Source organism: Crinia signifera, chromosome 6 (genome assembly GCF_055691185.1).
Source record: "Crinia signifera chromosome 6, ASM5569118v1, whole genome shotgun sequence".
Classification (NCBI taxonomy): Eukaryota; Metazoa; Chordata; class Amphibia; order Anura; family Myobatrachidae; genus Crinia; species Crinia signifera.
The window spans coordinates 36906193-36924150 of record NC_139222.1 but is presented as its reverse complement, the minus strand read 5'-3'; the positions used below and the strand labels follow the sequence as shown (position 1 = coordinate 36924150).

Below are 17958 nucleotides of genomic sequence, written 5' to 3'. Positions count from 1 at the left end.
TGTAAGATACATTCAATATTAAATAATTCTCAGACTAATACATTTTGTATTAGTTTAAAAGAAAGCATAAAATCGGTTTCCTGCGCTGGCCGGGACTCGAACTCGGGTCGCAAGAATGGGAATCTTGCATGATACCCCTACACTACTAGCGCATTAGACTGCTGTAGAATACATACAACGCGAATGCAAATCAATTGATGATATTTCACCAAAACTGCACAATGTGGCTTTCCTTTTCAAGCGAAATTGTACTAACTGCACTGCTGCATAGATTTTTCTAATTAAACCATAGATTTCTTTGCTTCATGAAATTTCAATGTAGCCGTCCTTTTCAAGTAACATTATGCTAATTGCACCTCAGTCTAGAATTTCCAAATGATGAAATAAATTGTTTTGTTCAACTGATACATATGCAAATGTCAAGAAATGTCATGTTATTAACTTTGCAATGCTCTTGAAACTAATTAAGAAATGTAATTTTACTCATATTAGAAGATTATATGAATAGCTTATTTTTATTGTCTTTTACAACAAATGTTACTGCCACAGTTGTCAAAAAATTCTGTGTGTAAAAATTTCGGTACTTATGTAATATCTGGGCTTCCGTTTTTCTTATGAGACCGCGTCCCCTCGCGGGGCTCGCTGCGCTCACCACGCTTCGGGCACGGTGGCTCGCTGCGCTCGCCACACTATATAAAATCAACTCCATGCGTAGTTGGATAGTAGGGGTATGAAAAAATGGGAGGCATTTAACATGGGAGCCCAGATAATACATAAGTACCAAAATTTCTGCAGGTCATGTAAGATACATTCAATATTAAATAATTCTTAGACTAATACATTTTGTATTAGTTTAAAAGAAAGCATAAAATGTGTTTCCTGCGCTAGCCGGGAATCGAACCCGGGTCGCAAGAATGGGAATCTTGCATGATACCCCTACACTACTAGCGCTTTAGACTGCCATAGAGTACATACACCGCGAACGCAAATCAATTGATGATATTTCACCAAAACTGCACAATGTGGCTTTCCTTTTCAAGCGAAATTGTACTAACTGCACTGCTGCATAGATTTTTCTAATTATGAAATAAATTGTTTTGTTCAACTGATACATATACAAATGTCAAGAAATGTCATGTTATTAACTTTGCAATGCTCTTGAAACTAATTAAGAAATGTAATTTTACTCATATTAGAAGATTGTAAGAATAGCTTATTTTTATTGTCTTTTAACAACAAATGTTACTGCCACAGTTGTCAAAAAATTCTGTGTGTAAAAATTTCTGCAGGTCATGTAAGATACATTCAATATTAAATAATTCTTAGACTAATACATTTTGTATTAGTTTAAAAGAAAGCATAAAATCTGTTTCCTGCGCTAGCCGGGACTCGAACCCGGGTCGCAAGAATGGGAATCTTGCATGATACCCCTATACTACTAGCGATTTAGACTGCCATAGAGTACATGCAACGTGAACGCAAATCAATTGATGATATTTCACCAAAACTGCACAATGTGGCTTTCCTTTTCAAGCAAAATTGTACTAACTGCACTGCTGCATATATTTTTCTAATTAAACCATAGATTTCTTTGCTTCATGAAATTTCAATGTAGCTGTCCTTTTCAAGTAACATTATGCTAATTGCACCTCAGTCTAGAATTCCCAAATTATGAAATATATTGTTTTGTTCAACTGATACATATACAAATGTCAAGAAATGTCATGTTATTAACTTTGCAATGCTCTTGAAACTAATTAAGAAATGTAATTTTACTCATATTAGAAGATTGTATGAATAGCTTATTTTTATTGTCTTTTAACAACAAATGTTACTGCCACAGTTGTCAAAAAATTCTGTGTGTAAAAATGTCTGCAGGTAATGTAAGATACATTCAATATTAAATAATTCTTAGACTAATACATTTTGTATTAGTTTAAAAGAAAGCATAAAATGTGTTTTCTGCGCTAGCCGGGAATCGAACCCGGGTCGCAAGAATGGGAATCTTGCATGATACCCCTACACTACTAGCGCTTTAGACTGCCATAGAAAACATACACCGCGAACGCAAATCAATTGATGATATTTCACCAAAACTGCACAATGTGGCTTTCCTTTTCAAGCGAAATTGTACTAACTGCACTGCTGCATAGATTTTTCTAATTAAACCATAGATTTCTTTGCTTCATGAAATTTCAATGTAGCCGTTCTTTTCAAGTAACATTATGCTAATTGCACCTCAGTCTAGAATTTCCAAATTATGAAATAAATTGTTTTGTTCAACTGATACATATGCAAATGTCAAGAAATGTCATGTTATTAACTTTGCAATGCTCTTGAAACTAATTAAGAAATGTAATTTTACTCATATTAGAAGATTGTATGAATAGCTTATTTTTATTGTCTTTTACAACAAATGTTACTGCCACAGTTGTCAAAAAATTCTGTGTGTAAAAATTTCTGCAGGTCATGTAAGATACATTCAATATTAAATAATTCTTAGACTAATACATTTTGTATTAGTTTAAAAGAAAGCATAAAATCGGTTTCCTGCGCTAGCCGGGACTCAAACCCGGGTCGCAAGAATGGGAATCTTGCATGATACCCCTACACTACTAGCGCTTTAGACTGCCATAGAGTACATACACCGCGAACGCAAATCAATTGATGATATTTCACCAAAACTGCACAATGTGGCTTTCCTTTTCAAGCGAAATTGTACTAACTGCACTGCTGCATAGATTTTTCTAATTAAACCATAGATTTCTTTGCTTCATGAAATTTCAATGTAGCCGTCCTTTTCAAGTAACATTATGCTAATTGCACCTCAGTCTAGAATTCCCAAATTATGAAATATATTGTTTTGTTCAACTGATACATATACAAATGTCAAGAAATGTCATGTTATTAACTTTGCAATGCTCTTGAAACTAATTAAGAAATGTAATTTTACTCATATTAGAAGATTGTATGAATAGCTTATTTTTATTGTCTTTTAACAACAAATGTTACTGCCACAGTTGTCAAAAAATTCTGTGTGTAAAAATTTCTGCAGGTCATGTAAGATACATTCAATATTAAATAATTCTCAGACTAATACATTTTGTATTAGTTTAAAAGAAAGCATAAAATCGGTTTCCTGCGCTGGCCGGGACTCGAACTCGGGTCGCAAGAATGGGAATCTTGCATGATACCCCTACACTACTAGTGCATTAGACTGCTGTAGAATACATACAACGCGAATGCAAATCAATTGATGATATTTCACCAAAACTGCACAATGTGGCTTTCCTTTTCAAGCGAAATTGTACTAACTGCACTGCTGCATAGATTTTTCTAATTAAACCATAGATTTCTTTGCTTCATGAAATTTCAATGTAGCCGTCCTTTTCAAGTAACATTATGCTAATTGCACCTCAGTCTAGAATTTCCAAATGATGAAATAAATTGTTTTGTTCAACTGATACATATGCAAATGTCAAGAAATGTCATGTTATTAACTTTGCAATGCTCTTGAAACTAATTAAGAAATGTAATTTTACTCATATTAGAAGATTATATGAATAGCTTATTTTTATTGTCTTTTACAACAAATGTTACTGCCACAGTTGTCAAAAAATTCTGTGTGTAAAAATTTCGGTACTTATGTAATATCTGGGCTTCCATTTTTCTTATGAGACCGCGTCCCCTCGCGGGGCTCGCTGCGCTCACCACGCTTCGGGCACGGTGGCTCGCTGCGCTCGCCACACTATATAAAATCAACTCCATGCGTAGTTGGATAGTAGGGGTATGAAAAAATGGGATGCATTTAACATGGGAGCCCAGATAATACATAAGTACCAAAATTTCTGCAGGTCATGTAAGATACATTCAATATTAAATAATTCTTAGACTAATACATTTTGTATTAGTTTAAAAGAAAGCATAAAATGTGTTTCCTGCGCTAGCCGGGAATCGAACCCGGGTCGCAAGAATGGGAATCTTGCATGATACCCCTACACTACTAGCGCTTTAGACTGCCATAGAGTACATACACCGCGAACGCAAATCAATTGATGATATTTCACCAAAACTGCACAATGTGGCTTTCCTTTTCAAGCGAAATTGTACTAACTGCACTGCTGCATAGATTTTTCTAATTATGAAATAAATTGTTTTGTTCAACTGATACATATACAAATGTCAAGAAATGTCATGTTATTAACTTTGCAATGCTCTTGAAACTAATTAAGAAATGTAATTTTACTCATATTAGAAGATTGTAAGAATAGCTTATTTTTATTGTCTTTTAACAACAAATGTTACTGCCACAGTTGTCAAAAAATTCTGTGTGTAAAAATTTCTGCAGGTCATGTAAGATACATTCAATATTAAATAATTCTTAGACTAATACATTTTGTATTAGTTTAAAAGAAAGCATAAAATCTGTTTCCTGCGCTAGCCGGGACTCGAACCCGGGTCGCAAGAATGGGAATCTTGCATGATACCCCTATACTACTAGCGATTTAGACTGCCATAGAGTACATGCAACGTGAACGCAAATCAATTGATGATATTTCACCAAAACTGCACAATGTGGCTTTCCTTTTCAAGCAAAATTGTACTAACTGCACTGCTGCATATATTTTTCTAATTAAACCATAGATTTCTTTGCTTCATGAAATTTCAATGTAGCTGTCCTTTTCAAGTAACATTATGCTAATTGCACCTCAGTCTAGAATTCCCAAATTATGAAATATATTGTTTTGTTCAACTGATACATATACAAATGTCAAGAAATGTCATGTTATTAACTTTGAAATGCTCTTGAAACTAATTAAGAAATGTAATTTTACTCATATTAGAAGATTGTATGAATAGCTTATTTTTATTGTCTTTTAACAACAAATGTTACTGCCACAGTTGTCAAAAAATTCTGTGTGTAAAAATGTCTGCAGGTCATGTAAGATACATTCAATATTAAATAATTCTTAGACTAATACATTTTGTATTAGTTTAAATAGAAAGCATAAAATCGGTTTCCTGCGCTAGCCGGGACTCGAACCCGGGTCGCAAGAATGGGAATCTTGCATGATACCCCTACACTACTAGCGCTTTAGACTGCCATAGAGTACATACAACGCAAATGCAAATCAATTGATGATATTTCACCAAAACTGCACAATGTGGCTTTCCTTTTCAAGCGAAATTGTACTAACTGCACTGCTGCATAGATTTTTCTAATTAAACCATAGATTTCTTTGCTTCATGAAATTTCAATGTAGCCGTCCTTTTCAAGTAACATTATGCTAATTTCACCTCAGTCTAGAATTTCCAAATTATGAAATAAATTGTTTTGTTCAACTGATACATATGCAAATGTCAAGAAATGTCATGTTATTAACTTTGCAATGCTCTTGAAACTAATTAAGAAATGTAATTTTACTCATATTAGAAGATTGTATGAATAGCTTATTTTTATTGTCTTTTACAACAAATGTTACTGCCACAGTTGTCAAAAAATTCTGTGTGTAAAAATGTCTGCAGGTCATGTAAGATACATTCAATATTAAATAATTCTTAGACTAATACATTTTGTATTAGTTTAAAAGAAAGCATAAAATCTGTTTCTTGCGCTAGCCGGGACTCGAACCCGGGTCGCAAGAATGGGAATCTTGCATGATACCCCTACACTACTAGCGATTTAGACTGCCATAGAGTACATACACCGCGAACGCAAATCAATTGATGATATTTCACCAAAACTGCACAATGTGGCTTTCCTTTTAAAGCGAAATTGTACTAACTGCACTGCTGCATAGATTTTTCTAATTAAACCATAGTTTTCTTTGCTTCATGAAATTTCAATGTAGCCGTCCTTTTCAAGTAACATTATGCTAATTGCACCTCGGTCTAGAATTCCCAAATTATGAAATATATTGTTTTGTTCAACTGATACATATACAAATGTCAAGAAATGTCATGTTATTAACTTTGCAATGCTCTTGAAACTAATTAAGAAATGTAATTTTACTCATATTAGAAGATTGTATGAATAGCTTATTTTTATTGTCTTTTAACAACAAATGTTACTGCCACAGTTGTCAAAAAATTCTGTGTGTAAAAATTTCTGCAGGTCATGTAAGATACATTCAATATTAAATAATTCTCAGACTAATACATTTTGTATTAGTTTAAAAGAAAGCATAAAATCGGTTTCCTGCGCTAGCCGGGACTCGAACTCGGGTCGCAAGAATGGGAATCTTGCATGATACCCCTACACTACTAGCGCATTAGACTGCTGTAGAGTACATACAACGCGAATGCAAATCAATTGATGATATTTCACCAAAACTGCACAATGTGGCTTTCCTTTTCAAGCGAAATTGTACTAACTGCACTGCTGCATAGATTTTTCTAATTAAACCATAGATTTCTTTGCTTCATGAAATTTCAATGTAGCCGTCCTTTTCAAGTAACATTATGCTAATTGCACCTCAGTCTAGAATTTCCAAATTATGAAATAAATTGTTTTGTTCAACTGATACATATGCAAATGTCAAGAAATGTCATGTTATTAACTTTGCAATGCTCTTGAAACTAATTAAGAAATGTAATTTTACTCATATTAGAAGATTGTATGAATAGCTTATTTTTATTGTCTTTTACAACAAATGTTACTGCCACAGTTGTCAAAAAATTCTGTGTGTAAAAATTTCTGCAGGTCATGTAAGATACATTCAATATTAAATAATTCTTAGACTAATACATTTTGTATTAGTTTAAAAGAAAGCATAAAATCTGTTTCTTGCGCTAGCCGGGACTCGAACCCGAGTAACAAGAATGGGAATCTTGCATGATACCCCTACACTACTAGCGCTTTAGACTGTCATAGAGTACATACAATGCGAACGCAAATCAATTGATGATATTTCACCAAAACTGCACAATGTGGCTTTCCTTTTCAATCGAAATTGTACTAACTGCACTGCTGCATAGATTTTTCTAATTAAACCATAGATTTCTTTGCTTCATGAAATTTCAATGTAGCCGTCCTTTTCAAGTAACATTATGCTAATTGCACCTCAGTCTAGAATTCCCAAATTATGAAATATATTGTTTTGTTCAACTGATACATATACAAATGTCAAGAAATGTCATGTTATTAACTTTGCAATGCTCTTGAAACTAATTAAGAAACGTAATTTTACTCATATTAGAAGATTGTATGAATAGCTTATTTTTATTGTCTTTTAACAACAAATGTTACTGCCACAGTTGTCAAAAAATTCTGTGTGTAAAAATTTCTGCAGGTCATGTAAGATACATTCAATATTAAATAATTCTCAGACTAATACATTTTGTATTAGTTTAAAAGAAAGCATAAAATCTGTTTCCTGCGCTAGCCGGGACTCGAACCCGGGTCGCAAGAATGGGAATCTTGCATGATACCCCTACACTACTAGCGCTTTAGACTGCCATAGAGTACATACATCGCGAACGCAAATCAATTGATGATATTTCACCAAAACTGCACAATGTGGCTTTCCTTTTCAAGCGAAATTGTACTAACTGCACTGCTGCATAGATTTTTCTAATTAAACCATAGATTTCTTTGCTTCATGAAATGTCAATGTAGCCGTCCTTTTCAAGTAACATTATGCTAATTGCACCTCAGTCTAGAATTCCCAAATTATGAAATATATTGTTTTGTTCAACTGATACATATACAAATGTCAAGAAATGTCATGTTATTAACTTTACAATGCTCTTGAAACTAATTAAGAAATGTAATTTTACTCATATTAGAAGATTGTATAATTAGCTTATTTTTATTGTCTTTTAACAACAAATATTACTGCCACAGTTGTCAAAAAATTCTGTGTGTAAAATTTTCTGCAGGTCATGTAAGATACATTCAATATTAAATAATTCTTAGACTAATACATTTTGTATTAGTTTAAAAGAAAGCATAAAATCGGTTTCCTGCGCTAGCCGGGACTCGAACCCGGGTCGCAAGAATGGGAATCTTGCATGATACCCCTACACTACTAGCGCTTTAGAAAGCATAAAATGTGTTTCCTGCGCTAGCCGGGAATCGAACCCGGGTCGCAAGAATGGGAATCTTGCATGATACCCCTACACTACTAGCGCTTTAGACTGCCATAGAGTACATACACCGCGAACGCAAATCAATTGATGATATTTCACCAAAACTGCACAATGTGGCTTTCCTTTTCAATCAAAATTGTACTAACTGCACTGCTGCATAGATTTTTCTAATTAAACCATAGATTTCTTTGCTTCATGAAATTTCAATGTAGCCGTCCTTTTCAAGTAACATTATGCTAATTGCACCTCAGTCTAGAATTCCCAAATTATGAAATATATTGTTTTGTTCAACTGATACATATACAAATGTCAAGAAATGTCATGTTATTAACTTTGCAATGCTCTTGAAACTAATTAAGAAATGTAATTTTACTCATATTAGAAGATTGTATGAATAGCTTATTTTTATTGTCTTTTAACAACAAATGTTACTGCCACAGTTGTCAAAAAATTCTGTGTGTAAAAATATCTGCAGGTAATGTAAGATACATTCAATATTAAATAATTCTTAGACTAATACATTTTGTATTAGTTTAAAAGAAAGCATAAAATGTGTTTCCTGCGCTAGCCGGGAATCGAAACCCGGGTCGCAAGAATGGGAATCTTGCATGATACCCCTACACTACTAGCGCTTTAGACTGCCATAGAGTACATACACCGCGAACGCAAATCAATTGATGATATTTCACCAAAACTGCACAATGTGGCTTTCCTTTTCAAGCGAAATTGTACTAACTGCACTGCTGCATAGATTTTTCTAATTAAACCATAGATTTCTTTGCTTCATGAAATTTCAATGTAGCCGTCCTTTTCAAGTAACATTATGCTAATTGCACCTCAGTCTAGAATTCCCAAATTATGAAATATATTGTTTTGTTCAACTGATACATATACAAATGTCAAGAAATGTCATGTTATTAACTTTGCAATGCTCTTGAAACTAATTAAGAAATGTAATTTTACTCATATTAGAAGATTGTATGAATAGCTTATTTTTATTGTCTTTTAACAACAAATGTTACTGCCACAGTTGTCAAAAAATTCTGTGTGTAAAAATTTCTGCAGGTCATGTAAGATACATTCAATATTAAATAATTCTTAGACTAATACATTTTGTATTAGTTTAAAAGAAAGCATAAAATCGGTTTACTGCGCTAGCCGGGACTCGAACCTGGGTCGCAAAAAGGGGAATCTTGCATGATACCCCTACACTACTAGCGCTTTAGACTGCCATAGAGTACATACAATGCGAACGCAAATCAATTGATGATATTTCACCAAAACTGCACAATGTGGCTTTCCTTTTCAAGCGAAATTGTACTAACTGCACTGCTGCATAGATTTTTCTAATTAAACCATAGATTTCTTTGCTTCATGAAATTTCAATGTAGCCGTCCTTTTCAAGTAACATTATGCTAATTGCACCTCAGTCTAGAATTCCCAAATTATGAAATATATTGTTTTGTTCAACTGATACATATACAAATGTCAAGAAATGTCATGTTATTAACTTTGCAATGCTCTTGAAACTAATTAAGAAATGTAATTTTACTCATATTAGAAGATTGTATGAATAGCTTATTTTTATTGTCTTTTAACAACAAATGTTACTGCCACAGTTGTCCAAAAATTCTGTGTGTAAAAATTTCTGCAGGTCATGTAAGATACATTCAATATTAAATAATTCTCAGACTAATACATTTTGTATTAGTTTAAAAGAAAGCATAAAATCTGTTTCTTGCGCTAGCTGGGACTCGAACCCGGGTCGCAAGAATGGGAATCTTGCATGATACCCCTACACTACTAGCGCTTTAGACTGCCATAGAGTACATACATCGCGAACGCAAATCAATTGATGATATTACACCAAAACTGCACAATGTGGCTTTCCTTTTCAAGCGAAATTGTACTAACTGCACTGCTGCATAGATTTTTCTAATTAAACCATAGATTTCTTTGCTTCATGAAATGTCAATGTAGCCGTCCTTTTCAAGTAACATTATGCTAATTGCACCTCAGTCTAGAATTCCCAAATTATGAAATATATTGTTTTGTTCAACTGATACATATACAAATGTCAAGAAATGTCATGTTATTAACTTTACAATGCTCTTGAAACTAATTAAGAAATGTAATTTTACTCATATTAGAAGATTGTATAATTAGCTTATTTTTATTGTCTTTTAACAACAAATGTTACTGCCACAGTTGTCAAAAAATTCTGTGTGTTAAAATTTCTGCAGGTCATGTAAGATACATTCAATATTAAATAATTCTCAGACTAATACATTTTGTATTAGTTTAAAAGAAAGCATAAAATCTGTTTCCTGCGCTAGCCGGGACTCGAACCCGGGTCGCAAGAATGGGAATCTTGCATGATACCCCTACACTACTAGTGCTTTAGACTGCTGTAGAGTACATACAACGCGAATGCAAATCAATTGATGATATTTCACCAAAACTGCACAATGTGGCTTTCCTTTTCAAGCGAAATTGTACTAACTGCACTGCTGCATAGATTTTTCTAATTAAACCATAGATTTCTTTGCTTCATGAAATTTCAATGTAGCCGTCCTTTTCAAGTAACATTATGCTAATTGCACCTCAGTCTAGAATTCCCAAATTATGAAATATATTGTTTTGTTCAACTGATACATATACAAATGTCAAGAAATGTCATGTTATTAACTTTGCAATGCTCTTGAAACTAATTAAGAAATGTAATTTTACTCATATTAGAAGATTGTATGAATAGCTTATTTTTATTGTCTTTTAACAACAAATGTTACTGCCACAGTTGTCAAAAAATTCTGTGTGTAAAAATGTCTGCAGGTAATGTAAGATACATTCAATATTAAATAATTCTTAGACTAATACATTTTGTATTAGTTTAAAAGAAAGCATAAAATGTGTTTTCTGCGCTAGCCGGGAATCGAACCCGGGTCGCAAGAATGGGAATCTTGCATGATACCCCTACACTACTAGCGCATTAGACTGCTGTAGAATACATACAACGCGAATGCAAATCAATTGATGATATTTCACCAAAACTGCACAATGTGGCTTTCCTTTTCAAGCGAAATTGTACTAACTGCACTGCTGCATAGATTTTTCTAATTAAACCATAGATTTCTTTGCTTCATGAAATTTCAATGTAGCCGTCCTTTTCAAGTAACATTATGCTAATTGCACCTCAGTCTAGAATTTCCAAATGATGAAATAAATTGTTTTGTTCAACTGATACATATGCAAATGTCAAGAAATGTCATGTTATTAACTTTGCAATGCTCTTGAAACTAATTAAGAAATGTAATTTTACTCATATTAGAAGATTATATGAATAGCTTATTTTTATTGTCTTTTACAACAAATGTTACTGCCACAGTTGTCAAAAAATTCTGTGTGTAAAAATTTCGGTACTTATGTAATATCTGGGCTTCCGTTTTTCTTATGAGACCGCGTCCCCTCGCGGGGCTCGCTGCGCTCACCACGCTTCGGGCACGGTGGCTCGCTGCGCTCGCCACACTATATAAAATCAACTCCATGCGTAGTTGGATAGTAGGGGTATGAAAAAATGGGATGCATTTAACATGGGAGCCCAGATAATACATAAGTACCAAAATTTCTGCAGGTCATGTAAGATACATTCAATATTAAATAATTCTTAGACTAATACATTTTGTATTAGTTTAAAAGAAAGCATAAAATGTGTTTCCTGCGCTAGCCGGGAATCGAACCCGGGTCGCAAGAATGGGAATCTTGCATGATACCCCTACACTACTAGCGCTTTAGACTGCCATAGAGTACATACACCGCGAACGCAAATCAATTGATGATATTTCACCAAAACTGCACAATGTGGCTTTCCTTTTCAAGCGAAATTGTACTAACTGCACTGCTGCATAGATTTTTCTAATTATGAAATAAATTGTTTTGTTCAACTGATACATATACAAATGTCAAGAAATGTCATGTTATTAACTTTGCAATGCTCTTGAAACTAATTAAGAAATGTAATTTTACTCATATTAGAAGATTGTAAGAATAGCTTATTTTTATTGTCTTTTAACAACAAATGTTACTGCCACAGTTGTCAAAAAATTCTGTGTGTAAAAATTTCTGCAGGTCATGTAAGATACATTCAATATTAAATAATTCTTAGACTAATACATTTTGTATTAGTTTAAAAGAAAGCATAAAATCTGTTTCCTGCGCTAGCCGGGACTCGAACCCGGGTCGCAAGAATGGGAATCTTGCATGATACCCCTATACTACTAGCGATTTAGACTGCCATAGAGTACATGCAACGTGAACGCAAATCAATTGATGATATTTCACCAAAACTGCACAATGTGGCTTTCCTTTTCAAGCAAAATTGTACTAACTGCACTGCTGCATATATTTTTCTAATTAAACCATAGATTTCTTTGCTTCATGAAATTTCAATGTAGCTGTCCTTTTCAAGTAACATTATGCTAATTGCACCTCAGTCTAGAATTCCCAAATTATGAAATATATTGTTTTGTTCAACTGATACATATACAAATGTCAAGAAATGTCATGTTATTAACTTTGAAATGCTCTTGAAACTAATTAAGAAATGTAATTTTACTCATATTAGAAGATTGTATGAATAGCTTATTTTTATTGTCTTTTAACAACAAATGTTACTGCCACAGTTGTCAAAAAATTCTGTGTGTAAAAATGTCTGCAGGTCATGTAAGATACATTCAATATTAAATAATTCTTAGACTAATACATTTTGTATTAGTTTAAATAGAAAGCATAAAATCGGTTTCCTGCGCTAGCCGGGACTCGAACCCGGGTCGCAAGAATGGGAATCTTGCATGATACCCCTACACTACTAGCGCTTTAGACTGCCATAGAGTACATACAACGCAAATGCAAATCAATTGATGATATTTCACCAAAACTGCACAATGTGGCTTTCCTTTTAAAGCGAAATTGTACTAACTGCACTGCTGCATAGATTTTTCTAATTAAACCATAGATTTCTTTGCTTCATGAAATTTCAATGTAGCCGTCCTTTTCAAGTAACATTATGCTAATTGCACCTCGGTCTAGAATTCCCAAATTATGAAATATATTGTTTTGTTCAACTGATACATATACAAATGTCAAGAAATGTCATGTTATTAACTTTGCAATGCTCTTGAAACTAATTAAGAAATGTAATTTTACTCATATTAGAAGATTGTATGAATAGCTTATTTTTATTGTCTTTTAACAACAAATGTTACTGCCACAGTTGTCAAAAAATTCTGTGTGTAAAAATTTCTGCAGGTCATGTAAGATACATTCAATATTAAATAATTCTCAGACTAATACATTTTGTATTAGTTTAAAAGAAAGCATAAAATCGGTTTCCTGCGCTAGCCGGGACTCGAACTCGGGTCGCAAGAATGGGAATCTTGCATGATACCCCTACACTACTAGCGCATTAGACTGCTGTAGAGTACATACAACGCGAATGCAAATCAATTGATGATATTTCACCAAAACTGCACAATGTGGCTTTCCTTTTCAAGCGAAATTGTACTAACTGCACTGCTGCATAGATTTTTCTAATTAAACCATAGATTTCTTTGCTTCATGAAATTTCAATGTAGCCGTCCTTTTCAAGTAACATTATGCTAATTGCACCTCAGTCTAGAATTTCCAAATTATGAAATAAATTGTTTTGTTCAACTGATACATATGCAAATGTCAAGAAATGTCATGTTATTAACTTTGCAATGCTCTTGAAACTAATTAAGAAATGTAATTTTACTCATATTAGAAGATTGTATGAATAGCTTATTTTTATTGTCTTTTACAACAAATGTTACTGCCACAGTTGTCAAAAAATTCTGTGTGTAAAAATTTCTGCAGGTCATGTAAGATACATTCAATATTAAATAATTCTTAGACTAATACATTTTGTATTAGTTTAAAAGAAAGCATAAAATCTGTTTCTTGCGCTAGCCGGGACTCGAACCCGAGTAACAAGAATGGGAATCTTGCATGATACCCCTACACTACTAGCGCTTTAGACTGTCATAGAGTACATACAATGCGAACGCAAATCAATTGATGATATTTCACCAAAACTGCACAATGTGGCTTTCCTTTTCAATCGAAATTGTACTAACTGCACTGCTGCATAGATTTTTCTAATTAAACCATAGATTTCTTTGCTTCATGAAATTTCAATGTAGCCGTCCTTTTCAAGTAACATTATGCTAATTGCACCTCAGTCTAGAATTCCCAAATTATGAAATATATTGTTTTGTTCAACTGATACATATACAAATGTCAAGAAATGTCATGTTATTAACTTTGCAATGCTCTTGAAACTAATTAAGAAACGTAATTTTACTCATATTAGAAGATTGTATGAATAGCTTATTTTTATTGTCTTTTAACAACAAATGTTACTGCCACAGTTGTCAAAAAATTCTGTGTGTAAAAATTTCTGCAGGTCATGTAAGATACATTCAATATTAAATAATTCTCAGACTAATACATTTTGTATTAGTTTAAAAGAAAGCATAAAATCTGTTTCCTGCGCTAGCCGGGACTCGAACCCGGGTCGCAAGAATGGGAATCTTGCATGATACCCCTACACTACTAGCGCTTTAGACTGCCATAGAGTACATACATCGCGAACGCAAATCAATTGATGATATTTCACCAAAACTGCACAATGTGGCTTTCCTTTTCAAGCGAAATTGTACTAACTGCACTGCTGCATAGATTTTTCTAATTAAACCATAGATTTCTTTGCTTCATGAAATGTCAATGTAGCCGTCCTTTTCAAGTAACATTATGCTAATTGCACCTCAGTCTAGAATTCCCAAATTATGAAATATATTGTTTTGTTCAACTGATACATATACAAATGTCAAGAAATGTCATGTTATTAACTTTGCAATGCTCTTGAAACTAATTAAGAAATGTAATTTTACTCATATTAGAAGATTGTATGAATAGCTTATTTTTATTGTCTTTTAACAACAAATATTACTGCCACAGTTGTCAAAAAATTCTGTGTGTAAAATTTTCTGCAGGTCATGTAAGATACATTCAATATTAAATAATTCTTAGACTAATACATTTTGTATTAGTTTAAAAGAAAGCATAAAATCGGTTTCCTGCGCTAGCCGGGACTCGAACCCGGGTCGCAAGAATGGGAATCTTGCATGATACCCCTACACTACTAGCGCTTTAGAAAGCATAAAATGTGTTTCCTGCGCTAGCCGGGAATCGAACCCGGGTCGCAAGAATGGGAATCTTGCATGATACCCCTACACTACTAGCGCTTTAGACTGCCATAGAGTACATACACCGCGAACGCAAATCAATTGATGATATTTCACCAAAACTGCACAATGTGGCTTTCCTTTTCAATCAAAATTGTACTAACTGCACTGCTGCATAGATTTTTCTAATTAAACCATAGATTTCTTTGCTTCATGAAATTTCAATGTAGCCGTCCTTTTCAAGTAACATTATGCTAATTGCACCTCAGTCTAGAATTCCCAAATTATGAAATATATTGTTTTGTTCAACTGATACATATACAAATGTCAAGAAATGTCATGTTATTAACTTTGCAATGCTCTTGAAACTAATTAAGAAATGTAATTTTACTCATATTAGAAGATTGTATGAATAGCTTATTTTTATTGTCTTTTAACAACAAATGTTACTGCCACAGTTGTCAAAAAATTCTGTGTGTAAAAATATCTGCAGGTAATGTAAGATACATTCAATATTAAATAATTCTTAGACTAATACATTTTGTATTAGTTTAAAAGAAAGCATAAAATGTGTTTCCTGCGCTAGCCGGGAATCGAAACCCGGGTCGCAAGAATGGGAATCTTGCATGATACCCCTACACTACTAGCGCTTTAGACTGCCATAGAGTACATACACCGCGAACGCAAATCAATTGATGATATTTCACCAAAACTGCACAATGTGGCTTTCCTTTTCAAGCGAAATTGTACTAACTGCACTGCTGCATAGATTTTTCTAATTAAACCATAGATTTCTTTGCTTCATGAAATTTCAATGTAGCCGTCCTTTTCAAGTAACATTATGCTAATTGCACCTCAGTCTAGAATTCCCAAATTATGAAATATATTGTTTTGTTCAACTGATACATATACAAATGTCAAGAAATGTCATGTTATTAACTTTGCAATGCTCTTGAAACTAATTAAGAAATGTAATTTTACTCATATTAGAAGATTGTATGAATAGCTTATTTTTATTGTCTTTTAACAACAAATGTTACTGCCACAGTTGTCAAAAAATTCTGTGTGTAAAAATTTCTGCAGGTCATGTATGATACATTCAATATTAAATAATTCTTAGACTAATACATTTTGTATTAGTTTAAAAGAAAGCATAAAATCGGTTTACTGCGCTAGCCGGGACTCGAACCTGGGTCGCAAAAAGGGGAATCTTGCATGATACCCCTACACTACTAGCGCTTTAGACTGCCATAGAGTACATACAATGCGAACGCAAATCAATTGATGATATTTCACCAAAACTGCACAATGTGGCTTTCCTTTTCAAGCGAAATTGTACTAACTGCACTGCTGCATAGATTTTTCTAATTAAACCATAGATTTCTTTGCTTCATGAAATTTCAATGTAGCCGTCCTTTTCAAGTAACATTATGCTAATTGCACCTCAGTCTAGAATTCCCAAATTATGAAATATATTGTTTTGTTCAACTGATACATATACAAATGTCAAGAAATGTCATGTTATTAACTTTGCAATGCTCTTGAAACTAATTAAGAAATGTAATTTTACTCATATTAGAAGATTGTATGAATAGCTTATTTTTATTGTCTTTTAACAACAAATGTTACTGCCACAGTTGTCCAAAAATTCTGTGTGTAAAAATTTCTGCAGGTCATGTAAGATACATTCAATATTAAATAATTCTCAGACTAATACATTTTGTATTAGTTTAAAAGAAAGCATAAAATCTGTTTCTTGCGCTAGCTGGGACTCGAACCCGGGTCGCAAGAATGGGAATCTTGCATGATACCCCTACACTACTAGCGCTTTAGACTGCCATAGAGTACATACATCGCGAACGCAAATCAATTGATGATATTACACCAAAACTGCACAATGTGGCTTTCCTTTTCAAGCGAAATTGTACTAACTGCACTGCTGCATAGATTTTTCTAATTAAACCATAGATTTCTTTGCTTCATGAAATGTCAATGTAGCCGTCCTTTTCAAGTAACATTATGCTAATTGCACCTCAGTCTAGAATTCCCAAATTATGAAATATATTGTTTTGTTCAACTGATACATATACAAATGTCAAGAAATGTCATGTTATTAACTTTACAATGCTCTTGAAACTAATTAAGAAATGTAATTTTACTCATATTAGAAGATTGTATAATTAGCTTATTTAGCTTATTTTTATTGTCTTTTAACAACAAATGTTACTGCCACAGTTGTCAAAAAATTCTGTGTGTTAAAATTTCTGCAGGTCATGTAAGATACATTCAATATTAAATAATTCTCAGACTAATACATTTTGTATTAGTTTAAAAGAAAGCATAAAATCTGTTTCCTGCGCTAGCCGGGACTCGAACCCGGGTCGCAAGAATGGGAATCTTGCATGATACCCCTACACTACTAGTGCTTTAGACTGCTGTAGAGTACATACAACGCGAATGCAAATCAATTGATGATATTTCACCAAAACTGCACAATGTGGCTTTCCTTTTCAAGCGAAATTGTACTAACTGCACTGCTGCATAGATTTTTCTAATTAAACCATAGATTTCTTTGCTTCATGAAATTTCAATGTAGCCGTCCTTT

General features: G+C 33.3%; 28 non-coding genes across 28 annotated transcripts; all 28 read right to left on the bottom strand.

Moving 5' to 3' along the window:
* Nucleotides 1-880: 880 nt before the first annotated feature.
* On the bottom strand, nucleotides 881-951 carry TRNAG-CCC (transfer RNA glycine (anticodon CCC)). The gene has a single exon. It is a non-coding gene; the product is annotated as a tRNA-Gly (tRNA).
* A 423-nt stretch (nucleotides 952-1374) lies between these two features.
* Nucleotides 1375-1445, bottom strand: TRNAG-CCC (transfer RNA glycine (anticodon CCC)). Its single transcript has one exon. It is a non-coding gene; the product is annotated as a tRNA-Gly (tRNA).
* A 518-nt stretch (nucleotides 1446-1963) lies between these two features.
* On the bottom strand, nucleotides 1964-2034 carry TRNAG-CCC (transfer RNA glycine (anticodon CCC)). The gene has a single exon. It is a non-coding gene; the product is annotated as a tRNA-Gly (tRNA).
* A 517-nt stretch (nucleotides 2035-2551) lies between these two features.
* On the bottom strand, nucleotides 2552-2622 carry TRNAG-CCC (transfer RNA glycine (anticodon CCC)). The gene has a single exon. It is a non-coding gene; the product is annotated as a tRNA-Gly (tRNA).
* Nucleotides 2623-3939: 1317 nt separating this feature from the next.
* Nucleotides 3940-4010, bottom strand: TRNAG-CCC (transfer RNA glycine (anticodon CCC)). Its single transcript has one exon. It is a non-coding gene; the product is annotated as a tRNA-Gly (tRNA).
* Nucleotides 4011-4433: 423 nt separating this feature from the next.
* TRNAG-CCC (transfer RNA glycine (anticodon CCC)) lies at nucleotides 4434-4504 on the bottom strand. Its single transcript has one exon. It is a non-coding gene; the product is annotated as a tRNA-Gly (tRNA).
* A 519-nt stretch (nucleotides 4505-5023) lies between these two features.
* On the bottom strand, nucleotides 5024-5094 carry TRNAG-CCC (transfer RNA glycine (anticodon CCC)). The gene has a single exon. It is a non-coding gene; the product is annotated as a tRNA-Gly (tRNA).
* Nucleotides 5095-5611: 517 nt separating this feature from the next.
* Nucleotides 5612-5682, bottom strand: TRNAG-CCC (transfer RNA glycine (anticodon CCC)). The gene has a single exon. It is a non-coding gene; the product is annotated as a tRNA-Gly (tRNA).
* A 518-nt stretch (nucleotides 5683-6200) lies between these two features.
* TRNAG-CCC (transfer RNA glycine (anticodon CCC)) lies at nucleotides 6201-6271 on the bottom strand. The gene has a single exon. It is a non-coding gene; the product is annotated as a tRNA-Gly (tRNA).
* Nucleotides 6272-6788: 517 nt separating this feature from the next.
* TRNAG-CCC (transfer RNA glycine (anticodon CCC)) lies at nucleotides 6789-6859 on the bottom strand. Its single transcript has one exon. It is a non-coding gene; the product is annotated as a tRNA-Gly (tRNA).
* A 518-nt stretch (nucleotides 6860-7377) lies between these two features.
* Nucleotides 7378-7448, bottom strand: TRNAG-CCC (transfer RNA glycine (anticodon CCC)). The gene has a single exon. It is a non-coding gene; the product is annotated as a tRNA-Gly (tRNA).
* Nucleotides 7449-7966: 518 nt separating this feature from the next.
* TRNAG-CCC (transfer RNA glycine (anticodon CCC)) lies at nucleotides 7967-8037 on the bottom strand. Its single transcript has one exon. It is a non-coding gene; the product is annotated as a tRNA-Gly (tRNA).
* Nucleotides 8038-8062: 25 nt separating this feature from the next.
* Nucleotides 8063-8133, bottom strand: TRNAG-CCC (transfer RNA glycine (anticodon CCC)). Its single transcript has one exon. It is a non-coding gene; the product is annotated as a tRNA-Gly (tRNA).
* Nucleotides 8134-8651: 518 nt separating this feature from the next.
* On the bottom strand, nucleotides 8652-8723 carry TRNAG-CCC (transfer RNA glycine (anticodon CCC)). The gene has a single exon. It is a non-coding gene; the product is annotated as a tRNA-Gly (tRNA).
* A 1107-nt stretch (nucleotides 8724-9830) lies between these two features.
* On the bottom strand, nucleotides 9831-9901 carry TRNAG-CCC (transfer RNA glycine (anticodon CCC)). Its single transcript has one exon. It is a non-coding gene; the product is annotated as a tRNA-Gly (tRNA).
* Nucleotides 9902-10419: 518 nt separating this feature from the next.
* Nucleotides 10420-10490, bottom strand: TRNAG-CCC (transfer RNA glycine (anticodon CCC)). Its single transcript has one exon. It is a non-coding gene; the product is annotated as a tRNA-Gly (tRNA).
* A 518-nt stretch (nucleotides 10491-11008) lies between these two features.
* On the bottom strand, nucleotides 11009-11079 carry TRNAG-CCC (transfer RNA glycine (anticodon CCC)). The gene has a single exon. It is a non-coding gene; the product is annotated as a tRNA-Gly (tRNA).
* Nucleotides 11080-11807: 728 nt separating this feature from the next.
* TRNAG-CCC (transfer RNA glycine (anticodon CCC)) lies at nucleotides 11808-11878 on the bottom strand. The gene has a single exon. It is a non-coding gene; the product is annotated as a tRNA-Gly (tRNA).
* Nucleotides 11879-12301: 423 nt separating this feature from the next.
* Nucleotides 12302-12372, bottom strand: TRNAG-CCC (transfer RNA glycine (anticodon CCC)). The gene has a single exon. It is a non-coding gene; the product is annotated as a tRNA-Gly (tRNA).
* A 519-nt stretch (nucleotides 12373-12891) lies between these two features.
* Nucleotides 12892-12962, bottom strand: TRNAG-CCC (transfer RNA glycine (anticodon CCC)). The gene has a single exon. It is a non-coding gene; the product is annotated as a tRNA-Gly (tRNA).
* Nucleotides 12963-13480: 518 nt separating this feature from the next.
* On the bottom strand, nucleotides 13481-13551 carry TRNAG-CCC (transfer RNA glycine (anticodon CCC)). The gene has a single exon. It is a non-coding gene; the product is annotated as a tRNA-Gly (tRNA).
* Nucleotides 13552-14068: 517 nt separating this feature from the next.
* On the bottom strand, nucleotides 14069-14139 carry TRNAG-CCC (transfer RNA glycine (anticodon CCC)). Its single transcript has one exon. It is a non-coding gene; the product is annotated as a tRNA-Gly (tRNA).
* Nucleotides 14140-14657: 518 nt separating this feature from the next.
* On the bottom strand, nucleotides 14658-14728 carry TRNAG-CCC (transfer RNA glycine (anticodon CCC)). Its single transcript has one exon. It is a non-coding gene; the product is annotated as a tRNA-Gly (tRNA).
* A 518-nt stretch (nucleotides 14729-15246) lies between these two features.
* Nucleotides 15247-15317, bottom strand: TRNAG-CCC (transfer RNA glycine (anticodon CCC)). Its single transcript has one exon. It is a non-coding gene; the product is annotated as a tRNA-Gly (tRNA).
* A 25-nt stretch (nucleotides 15318-15342) lies between these two features.
* Nucleotides 15343-15413, bottom strand: TRNAG-CCC (transfer RNA glycine (anticodon CCC)). Its single transcript has one exon. It is a non-coding gene; the product is annotated as a tRNA-Gly (tRNA).
* A 518-nt stretch (nucleotides 15414-15931) lies between these two features.
* Nucleotides 15932-16003, bottom strand: TRNAG-CCC (transfer RNA glycine (anticodon CCC)). The gene has a single exon. It is a non-coding gene; the product is annotated as a tRNA-Gly (tRNA).
* Nucleotides 16004-17110: 1107 nt separating this feature from the next.
* Nucleotides 17111-17181, bottom strand: TRNAG-CCC (transfer RNA glycine (anticodon CCC)). Its single transcript has one exon. It is a non-coding gene; the product is annotated as a tRNA-Gly (tRNA).
* Nucleotides 17182-17708: 527 nt separating this feature from the next.
* TRNAG-CCC (transfer RNA glycine (anticodon CCC)) lies at nucleotides 17709-17779 on the bottom strand. The gene has a single exon. It is a non-coding gene; the product is annotated as a tRNA-Gly (tRNA).
* Between the last annotated feature and the right edge of the window lie 179 nt (nucleotides 17780-17958).